We start from the raw sequence: 12,374 nt of genomic DNA on the forward strand, positions 1-12,374 counted from the left end.
TACATCATACAAATGTGATCAAATACATAGAGTATTAGCAAGCTGTAGCACCGTGGTAATTGAATGGGTAGGTCTTGAAAGCTTGTGGTGGTTACCTATGGATATTGAAATACAAAGCGTAGCCTTTGCTGTAGTGGTTATGGTGCCATGGTAAACACATGAATATACCTTGCTATTGCTAGTACCAACAGGTATAATTAAAACATGATGCAACTTTTGCATTGCAGTAATACATGCATATTTGAACATATGGTGTAGCTCTTCCTGTAGTACCATGGAACATCATTGAAATATATGGTGTAAATTGATGGTACATCATTGATTAGTTATATGGATATCATTGAAATACAAGGCATAGCCTTTGCTGTAGTACCATGGTACATCATTGAAATACATGGTGTAGCCCTTGCTGTAGTACCATGGTACATCACTGATATACATAGTGTAGCCCTTGTCACAGATTCATGGTACATCATTGAAGTATATGGTGTAGCGCTTGCTATAGTACCATGGTACATCATTGAAATACATGGTGTAGCCCTTTCTGTAATTGCATGTGTACATCATTAAAATATATGGTGTAGCCCTTGCTGTAATACCATGGTACATCATTGATATACATAGTGTAGCCCTTGTCGCACTTTCATGGTACATCATTGAAGTATATGGTGTAACATTTGCTGTAGTACAATGGTACATCAATAAGATACATGTTCTAGCCCTTAGTGTAGTAGGGTGGTACATCATAACTGAAATACATGGTGTACCCTTGGTGTAGTATCATGGTACATCATTGAGATACATGGTGTAGCCCTTGCTGTAGTACCATGGTACATCATTAAATGAAATTGTGTAGCCCTTGCTAAAGAACCTTGGTAAACCTTTGAAATACATGGTGTACCCCTTGATGCAGTACCATGGTACATCATTGAAATACTTGGTGTAGCCCTTGTTGTAGTTCCATGGTACATCACTGAAATACATAGAGTAGCATTAGCTGTACTACCGTGGTACATCGTTGAAATACATGGTGTAGCCCTTGTTGCATGGTACATCGTTGAAATACATGGTGTAGCCCTTTCTGTAATTCCATGGGTACATCATTGAAATACATGATGTAGCCCTTGCTGTAGTACCATGGTACATCATTGATATAAATAGTGTAGCCCTTGTAGCACTTTCATGGTACATCACTGAAGTATATAGTGTAGCCCTTGCTGTAGTACAATGGTACATCAATAAGATACATGTTGTAGCCCTTAGTGTAGTATGGTGCTACATCATTGAAATGCATGGTGTAGCCCTTGCTGTAGTATCAAGGTACATAATTGAAATACATGGTGTACCCTTGCTGTAGTATCATGGTACATCATTGAAATACTTGGTGTAGCCCTTGTTGTAGTTCCATGGTACATCACTGAAATACATGGTGTAGCCCTTGCTGTAGTTATACGGATATCATTAAAATACAAGGCATAGCCTTTGCTGTAGTACCATGGTACATCGTTGAAATACATGGTGTAGCCCCTGCTGTAGTACCATGGTACATTATTGAAATACATGTTGTAGCTCTTCTGTAATACCATGGTGCATCATTGAAATACATGGTGTAACCCTTGCTGTAGTACCATGGTACATCATTGATGTACATAGTGTAGCCCTTGTTGCAGATTCATGGTACATTATTGAAATATATGGTGTAGCCCTTGCTATAGTACCATGGTACATCATTGAAATACATGGTGTAGCCCTTTCTGTAATTCCATGGGTACATCATTGAAATACATGATGTAGCCCTTGCTGTAGTACAATGGTACATCATTGATATACATAGTGTAGCCCTTGTCGCACTTTCATGGTACATCATTGAAGTATATGGTGTAGCCCTTGCTGTAGTACAATGGTACATCAATAAGATACATGTTGTAGCCCTTAGTGTAGTACGGTGGTACATCATTGAAATGCATGGTGTAGCCCTTGCTGTAGTACCAAGGTACATAATTGAAATACATGGTGTACTCTTGCTGTAGTATCGTGGTACATCACTGAGATACATGGTGTAGTCCTTGATGAAGTACCATGGTACATCAATGAAGTACACAGTTTAGCCCTTGCTGTAGTTCCATGGTAAATCACTGAAATACATGGTGTAACCCTTGCTGTACTACCATTGTACATTGTTGAAATACATGGTGTAGCCCTTGCTGTAGTACCATGGTACATCAATGATATACATAAGTGTAGCCCTTTTAGCAGATTCATGGTACATCATTGAATTATATGGTGTAGCCCTTGTTGTAGTACCATGGTACATTGTTGATATACATCGTTGATATACATGATGTAGCCCTTGTTGTAGTATCATGGTACATAATTGAAATACATGGTGTAGCCTTGCTGCAGTACCATGGTACATCATTGAAATATTATAGATAATCTCACAAAACTAGGTATAAATCCCTATGTCACGAGACAACTGACTCACTGACAGAACCCACATTGTGAAAGTAGCAGACTCCAAATCCAACTGCAGACCAGTGACAAGTAGGGTACCACAGGGTTCAGTCCTGGGTCCTCTCCTGTTTGGTATCTACTTCTCTGAAGTACAGGCTAACACAGAAGGTCTTTGGCTAACAAAGTTTGCAGATGTCTGCAAACTAGGAACCATGATCAAAACTCCTAACGATGTGGACATCCTACAAAAGGCCCTCACTGAGACAGATGCCTAGTGTCAAAGCCAAGGCCTCAAGCTCAATGCCAAAAAATGCATTGTCATCCCTTTTGGTAAATGCTCTGTACCCATAAACTACCGCATAGTCGGTAGTCTGCTTAACACCAAAAGTGTGATATGAGACCTTGGGACACAGTTGGACAGTAGTCTCTCCTTTGATGATCTCATTACCACAGTGGTCAGGAAATCCTTCTACATGGCACACCTCATCACAAAAGGTTTCTCATCCAGGAAAAAAGAGGTCATTGTTCCCCGCTATTTGTCACTCATTAGGCCCATTATAGAATACAGCACCTCTTTTGGTATGTACCTCAAAAAACAACTACAACAACTGGAAAGGCCACAGAAATACCTCAGAAAGAAGAATACCTGCCTCAAACAGATGCCCTACACAGACCGTCTCAAAAAACTCCAGCTTTACTCCATCGCATATATCCTACTCCGAGGTGATATCTGCCTAACATACAAAGCTATGTCAAACCCAGAGCTGTTGGACATGCTCCACTTAAAGAAATCCAAATCCTTCCGAGCTACATGCTCTAGTGACCTAAACCTTGTCACCACAATAAACAGAACATGTTGGAGGGATAGATTCCTGTCCCAGAGACTTCCCATACTCCAGAACAAGCTACCTATCTATATCAAACAAAGCTCTTCATTAGCACTCTTCAAGAAAAATCTTGATGATTGGATGGGAGATAGGAAATTAACCCCAGGGATCACTTCTGTAGCTCTGCTCGATAGGGGCACAGGAAAATAATTTTCTTGGTGGCAAAAGTCAGGGTACCTTTTTGGCTAGTCTTATATAGGCCCTAGAGCCAATAGCCTGGTACCTACCTATGAACCTATGGTGTATACATTACAGTAGTACCATGGTACATATTTGAAGCACATTGTGCACCCCTTGCTGTAGTACCATGGTACATCATTGATATACATAGTATAACCCTTGTTGTAGTTCCATGGTACATCATTGAAATATATGGTTTAGCCCTAGCTATGGTACATCATTGAAATACATGGTGTAGCCCTTGTTGTAGTTCCATTGTAGATCATTTAAATACATAGTGTAGCCCTTGCTGTAGAACCATGGTACATTATTGATATACATGGTGTATCCTTTAGTGTAGTACATTGTACATTGTTGAAATTCATGGTGTAGTCCTTGCTGTAGAACTATGGTACATAATTGAAATACATGGTGTACCCCTTGCTGTAGTACCATGGTACATCATTGAAATACATGGTGTAGCAAATGCAATAGTACCATGGTACTTCATTGACATACATGGTGTAGCCCTTCTTATAGTTCCATGGTGCATCATTTAAATACATGGTGTAGCCCTTCCTGTAGTACCATGGAACATCATTGAAATACATGGTGTAAATTGCTTTTTAGCATGGTACATCATTGAAATACATGGTGTAGCTCTTGCTGCAGTTCTATGGTCCATCATTGAAATACATGGTGTAGCCTTTGCTCTAGCACCATGGCATATCGTTGAAATACATGGTATAGTCCTTGCTGTAGTACCATGGTACATCATATAAAATACATGTTGCAGCCCTTGCTGTAGTTGCATGGTACATCACTGCAATACATGGTGTAGCCCTTGCTGTAAGTCTATGGTACATAATTGAAATACATGGTGTAGCCCTTGTTCTAGTAGCTGGGTACATCATTGAAATATATGTTGTAGCCCTTTGTGTAGTACGGTGGTACATCCTTGAAATACATGGTGTAGCCCATGCTGTAGTACTGTGGTATATATTTGAAAATCATGGTGTACCCCATGCTGTAGTACTATGGCACATCTTTGAAATATGTGGTGTAGCCCTTGCTGTAGTACCATGGTACATAATTGAAATACATGGTGTACCCCTTGCAGCAGTACCATGGTACATCATTAAAATACAAGCTGTAGCCCTTGCTATAGTACCATGGTACATCATTGATATGCATGGTGTAGCCCTTTTTGTAGTCCCATAGTACATCATTGAAACACATGGTATAGCTCTTGCTGTAGTACTTTGGTACATCATTGAAATACATGGTGTAGCCCTTGCTATAATTCCATGGTGCATCTTTGAAATACATGGTGTAGCCCTTGCTGTAGCACCTGGGTATGTCATTGAAATACATGTTGTAGCCCTTAGTGTAGTACGGTGGTACATCATTGAAATACATGGTGTACCCCTTGCTGCAGTACCATGGTACATCATTAAAATACAAGCTGTAGCCCTTGCTATAGTACCATGGTACATCATTGATATGCATGGTGTAGCCCTTTTTGTAGTCCCATAGTACATCATTGAAACACATGGTATAGCTCTTGCTGTAGTACTTTGGTACATCATTGAAATACATGGTGTAGCCCTTGCTATAATTCCATGGTGCATCTTTGAAATACATGGTGTAGCCCTTGCTGTAGCACCTGGGTATGTCATTGAAATACATGTTGTAGCCCTTAGTGTAGTATGGTGGTACATAATTGAAATACATGGTGTACCCCTTGCTGCAGTACCATGGTACATCATTAAAATACAAGCTGTATCCCTTGCTATAGTACCATGGTACATCATTGATATGCATGGTGTAGCCCTTTTTGTAGTCCCATAGTACATCATTGAAACACATGGTATAGCTCTTGCTGTAGTACCATGGTACATCTTTGAAATGTATGGTGTAGCCCTTGCTGTAGTACCATGGTACATCATTGAAGTCCATGGTTTATCCTTGCTATAGTTATGTGGTACATCATTAAAATACATGGTGTAGCCCTTGTTGTAGTCCCATGGTACATAATTGAAATACATGGTTTACCCCTTGCTGTAGTACCATGGTACATCTTTGAAATGCATAGTGTAGACCTTACTGTAATACCATGGTACATCATTGATATACACAGTGTTGCACTTACTGTAGTGTCATGGTACCCAATTGAAATAAATGGTCTACCCCTTGGTGTAGTGCCATGGTACATCATTGATATATATGGTGTAGCCCTTGCTGTAGTACCATGGTCCATTGTTGATATACATGGTACAGCCATTGCTGTAGTAACATTGTACATATTTGAAATACATGGTGTACCCCTTGCTGTAGTCCCATGGTACATCACTGAAATACACAATGTACTCTTACAGTAGTACCATGGACCATCATTGAAATACATGGTGTAAATTGTGTAATTCCATGGAACATCAGTGAAATACATGGTGTAGCCCTTGCTATAGTTATATGATACACCATTGAAATACATGGTGTAGCCTTTGCTGAAGTACCATGCTACATCATTGAAATACAGGTTGTAGCCCTTGCTGTAGTTGCATGGTACATCATTGAAATACATGGTTTAGCCCTTGCTGTAATTCCTTGGTAAATCTTTGAAATACATGGTGCAGCCCTTGCTGTAGTACCTGGGTACATCATTGAAATACAAGTTTAACCATTGTTGTAGCTCCATGGTACATCACTGAAATGCATGGTGTAGTCCTTGCTGTAGCATTGTGGCACATTGTTGATATTCATGAAGTAGACCTTACTGTAGTACCATGGTACATCATACATATACATATGTTCATAGGTTCATAGGTGTGTACTATGCTAATGGCCCTGGAGCCTTTACATGCCTAGCCCATAGGATTACCCTGGCATTGTGCCAACTGACCTTAGTTCCTAGTGCCTCTGTCAAGTAGAGCCACTGGAGTCATCCCTGGGGAGAATTTTCTATTTCCCTTTCACTCATCAGTATTTATTTTGAAGAGGGCCAGTGAGGTGCTCTGTTTGACATGTATGGGAAATCTATTATATAGCATGGGCAGTCTCTGGGTTATGAACCTGTCCCTCCAGAATGTTCTGTTGATTGCGACAATGAGGTTGAAGTCTCTGGAGCATGTGGTGCGGAGGGATTGGGATTTTTTAGATGTAGCATTTCTAACAGACCTGGGTCATACATGGCTTTGTAAGTCAAGCAAAGATCGCTTCTAAGTAGGCGATATGAGACAGAGAATAGGTGGAGTTTTTTCAGTCTGTCCATATAGGACAAGTGTTTAAGGCCTAGGATCCTCTTTGTGAGGTACTTTTGCGGCCTCTCTAGTTGTTGCAGGTATCTAGTGAGGTATATGTCAAATGGGGCATTCTACTCGATGACTGGCCTAATGAGGGAAGACAAGAGAGAGACACTGATCTCTTTCTTTCTGGGTGCAAAACCCTTAGTAATGAGATGTGCCACATAGAAGGACTTTATGACCACAGTGGCACTGTGGTGGTCAAAAGAGAGGCTATTGTCAACCTGTGTTCCCAGATCTCTTATAATGCCTTCTGTGTTCTGTGGACCAACATCGATGTGGTAATTTATGGAAACCAGATTTTTCCCAATGGGGATGACAACACATTTTTTTAGCTTTGAGCTTAAGGCCATGGTTCTGACACCAGTCATTGGTCTCAGTGATGCCTTTCTGTAGGATGTCAACATCACTTGGGGAGTTAATAATGGCTTCCAACTTGCAATAGTCTGCAAAGTTTGTTAGCCACAGTCCCTTCATGTTGGCCTGGACTTCTGAGAAGTAGATACCAAACAGGAGAGGACCCAGGACTGATCCCTATGGGACTCCACTCATGACTGGTCAGCAGTCTGACTTGGAGTCAACTACTTTCACACTGTGGGTTCTGCCTGTTAGCAATCCACCTAGTGATATAGGGGTTGATGCCTAGCTTAGTGAGTTTTTCTATGATTCCTGAGTGGGGAATGATATCAAAGGGCTTGGCCAGATGAAGGTAGGCTGTATGAACCACCTTGCCTTCATCCATAGCTCTGGTGACTGACTCAATGAAGTTGACCAAGTTGAGCAGGCATGATCCACACTTCACAAAACTAAACTGTGGGATCCAGAGTTTGAAGATTCCATATATCCTTGTTTATTAGGTTCATAATGATGCATTTCATAGCTTTGCATATCAGACTTGTCAGGCTAATGGGGCAATATTTCCCTGGGTCTTTAATCAGTCATCCTTTGTGGAGAGGGATGACTATAGCAGTGTGCCATTCAGTAGGGAGAAAGCCTGAGGTGAGGCTGTGATTGAACAGGGCACACAGGTGAGATGCCAATTTACTCTGTAGTTCTTGTAGAACACAGCCAGGGATATTGTCAGCTCCCATAGAAGCTGTATTCTTGGCCTTGGACAGTGCTGTTTTAAAATGTGCAGCAGTAATACTGGGCGACTGGCAATCTACTGGTATTGTGATTGGTCCTTTGAGGGGGAGAGGGGTAAAGTTGGCACTGAATTTGTCAGCCAGTACATTGCTAATATCTGTTGGCTCGGTATAGGAGGTACCATTGTGCAGTAGCTGAGAGCAAATATGGGTATTGCCATGGAGAGTGCAGTAGCTGAGAGCAAATATAGGTATTGCCATGGAGATTCTTTACATAAATATAGAAGACCCCGTGGTTGTCTTTACTATCTGCTGCAATTCTGTTTTCATAGCTAGCTTTAGAGGATTTGATGAGGGATCTCAACATTTTGTTGAGGCTGATGAAGGGAGTTTTTCCAGTCTTGAGACTTCACCTTATTCCACATTAGTTCCTCCTTCTATTGTAGAGTTTGTTTATGGCAGTGATCCACCAGATTGGCTTCCTTTTTTTGGAGAAGGGTGTCTTGGTTCTATTGGGTGTGGCGAGATCCATGCATTTTTGTACGTGTTCGTACAGTGCATTGGTGTATGATTCAGTGGTCATGCAACTATTCTCCATTTGCATGGGTGCCGTGAAGTTAGCCACCTCAGTTTTTAGGAGTCCAAAGTTAGCTTTAGAGACATTTTTCATGGTGGTTTCTTTTGCGGGGTTGGGGTAGGGTGGGAAGGATGTGGATTTCCAAGGTGATTAGTTTGTAGTCAGATCTAAGCAGGGAGGAGTTGACTATTGGTGTAGAGGAATGATCACCCATGTTAGTAATGACCATGTCAAGGATGTTGCTACCCCTATTGTGGGAAAGAATGAGCGGGTCCAGGGCATTGAAATTAATGAATTCCAGGAAATGTTGGGGAAGTGTATTGGTACATGAGTAGTTTTCCCAGTTAATGGAAGGGTAGTTGAAGTTACCCAGTATGAGAGTGTTAGATTGGACCCTAATATTCTTCAGTGTGCTTAAGAACATGGAGTATGAGTCTTGGGACATGGTTGGGGACCTATAACAGGCTATGACCTGAATCGCTGTCTTACCCAATGTTAGCTGCACCTGAAGTGTCTCTGATGTGTCATGTTGGGCTACCAGTCTGGAGGTGTGAACATCTTTTATGAATATGGAAACACCACTGCCTTTGGAGCATCAGTCCAAAAGGTGTTGAATGAGTTATAGTCTGGTAGTGCAGGGGTGCTTTATGCTGCCTTGAATCAGGTCTCTGTTACAGCACAAATGTCGATTGCACTTGCTGTAGTATCATGGTACCTAATTGAAATAAATGGTCTAGTCCTTGGTATAGTGCCATGGTACATCATTGATATACATGGTGTAGGCCTTGCTGTAATACCATGGTACATTGTTGATATACATGGTGTAGCCCTTGCTGTTGTAACTTGGTACATATCTGAAATACATGGTGTACCCCTTTGTGTAGTACCATGGTGCACCATTGAAATACATGGTATACCCTTGGTGTAGTACCATGGTACATCATAGAAATACATGGTGTAACCCTTGTTGTAGTTCCATGATACGTCATTGAAATACATGGTGTAGCACTTTCCATAGTACCCTGGTTCATCACTGAAATACATGGTATAGCCTTTGATGTAGTATCATGGTACAACATTGAAGTACATAGTGTAGCCTTAGTATAGTACAATGGCAGACCATTGAAATACATGGTGCAGCTCTTGCTGTAGTATCATAGTACATAATTGTAATACATGGTGTACTCCTTGCTGTAGTGCCATGGTACATCATTGATATACATGGTGTAGACCATGTTGTAGTTCCATGGTACATCCTAGAAACACATGGTGTAGTCCTTGCTGTAGTAACATGGTACATAATTGAAATACATGGTGTACCCCTTGCTGTAGTACCATGGTACATCTTTGAAATAGATGATGTAGCCCTTGTTGTAGTACCATGGTACATCATTGAAGTACATGGTTTAGCCCTCGCTGCAGTTCTATGATACATCACTGAAATATATGGTATAGCCCTTGCTGTAGTACCATGGTGCATTGTTGACATACATGGTGTAGACCTTACTGTAATACCATGGTACACCATTGATATACATAGTGTAGCACTTACTGTAGTATCATGGTAACTAATTGAAATAAATAGTGTACCCCTTGCTGTAGTACCATGTCACATTGTTGATATACATGATGTAGCCTTTCCTGTAGTAACATGGCACATATTTGGAATACATGGTGTAGCCCTTGCTGTAGTCCCATGATACATCACTAAAATACAAGGTGTACTCTTGCTGTAGTACCATAGAACATCATTGAAGTGCATGTTGTAAATTGCTGTAATAATCATACCTCTCAACTGTACATATTTTTGCAGAATGTCAGGATTTTTGCCTCATGTTTCTCGTGTGTTTCTCCTAAAATATGAACTTTTCTGGAAAATAAATGAGGATTTAAGTCATTAAATAATGCAAACATTTGAGTTTAAGACTCCAAATCCTTCAGAAAATTCATGCTAGTGCAAAAGCTATTATTTTATAAACTTTCTAAGTTTGTAAGAGCAATATTTAACATCTGTCCCTATTTGTCCCCCAATTATTTTATGCTTTGCCCAGATTTTTTGCTCTAAGAGGTTGAGAGGTATGCTGTAATTCCATGGTACATTATTGAAATACATGGTGTAGCCCTTGCTGTAGTTCTATGGTACACCATTGAAATACATGGTGTAGCCTTTGTTATAGTACCATGGTACGTCATTGAAATACATCATATAGCACTTGCTGTAGTACCATGGTACATCACTGAAATACAGGTTGTAGCCCCTGCTGTAGTTGCATAGTACATCATTGAAATACAAGGTTTAGCCCTTGCTATAATTCCATGGCACATTTTTGAAATGCATGTTGTAGCCCTTGCTGTAGTACCTGGATACATCATTGAAATACATGTTGTAGCCCTTAGGGTAGTGTGGTGGTACATCATTAAAATAGATGGTGTAGCCCTTGCTGTAGTACCATGGTACATAATTGAAATACATAGTGTACCCCTTGCTTTAGTACCATGGTACATCATTGAAGTACATGGTTTAGCCCTTGCTGTAGTTTCATGGTACATCACTGAAATGCATGGTGTATCCCTTGCTGTAGTACCATCGTACATCATTGAAATGCATGGTGTACCCTTGCTGTAATACCATGGTACATTGTAGAAATACATGGTGTAGCCCTTGCTGTAGTTCAATGGTACATCATTGAAATACATGGTGTAGCACTTTCCATAGTATCCTGGTTCATCACTGAAATACATGATGTAGCACTTGATGTAGTTCCATGGTACATCATTAAAGTACATTGTGTAGTTCTTAGTGTAGTACAATGGCACAGCACTGAAATACATGGTCCAGCCTTTGCTGTAGTGCCATAGTGCATAATTGTAGTACATGGTGTACTCCTTGCTGTAGTTCCATGGTACATCATTGATATATATGGTGTAGACTTTGTTGTAGTTCCATTGTACATCATTGAAACACATGGTGTAGCCCTTGCTGTTGTACCATGGTACATCATTGAAATATATTGTGTAGCCTTTGCTGTACTTCTATGGTACATCATTGAAATACATGGTGTAACCCTTGCTGAATCACCATGGTACATAATTGATATACATTTTATAGCCCTTGTTGCAGTATCATGGTACATAACTGAAATACATGGTATAGCCTTGTGATAGTACCATGGTACATTATTGAAATACATGGTGCAGTCCTTGCTAAAGTACCCTGCTCACCATTGAAATACATGGCTTAGCCAATGCTGTAGTACAATGGTACATCATTGAAATGCTTGGTGTAGCCCTTGTAGTAGTTCCTTGGTACACCATTGAAATACATAGTGTAGCCCTTGCTATACTACCATTGTACATCATTGCAATACGTGATGTAGCCCTTGTTGTAGTTCAATGGTACATCATTGCAATACATGGTGTAGCCCTTGCTGTACTAACATGGTACGTCATTGAAATACATGGTGTACCCTTTGCTGTAGTAACATGGTACATCATTGAAATACATGGTGTAGCCCTTGCTGTAGTACCATGGTACATCATTGAATACTTGATGTAGCCCTTGTTGTCGCACCATGGTGCATCATTGAAATACATAGCGTAGCGCTTGCTGTAGTTCCATGGAACATCATTGAAATACATGGTGTAGCCCTTGCTGTAGTTCTATGGTACAACCCTGAAATACATGATGTAGCCTTTGCTGTAGCACCATTGTACACCATTGAAAGACACGGTGTAGCCCTTGCTGTAGTACCATGGTACATCATTCAAATACATGGTGTAGCCCTTGCTGTAGTACCATGGTACGTAATTCAAATACATGGTGTAGCCCTTGCTATAGTACCATGGTTCATCATTGATATACATGGTGTCACCCTTGTTGTAGTTCCATGATACATAATTGAAATACATG

Source organism: Protopterus annectens, chromosome 7.part0 (assembly GCF_019279795.1).
Source record: "Protopterus annectens isolate FY-2018-M chromosome 7.part0, PAN1.0, whole genome shotgun sequence".
NCBI classification, from domain to species: domain Eukaryota; kingdom Metazoa; phylum Chordata; order Ceratodontiformes; family Protopteridae; genus Protopterus; species Protopterus annectens.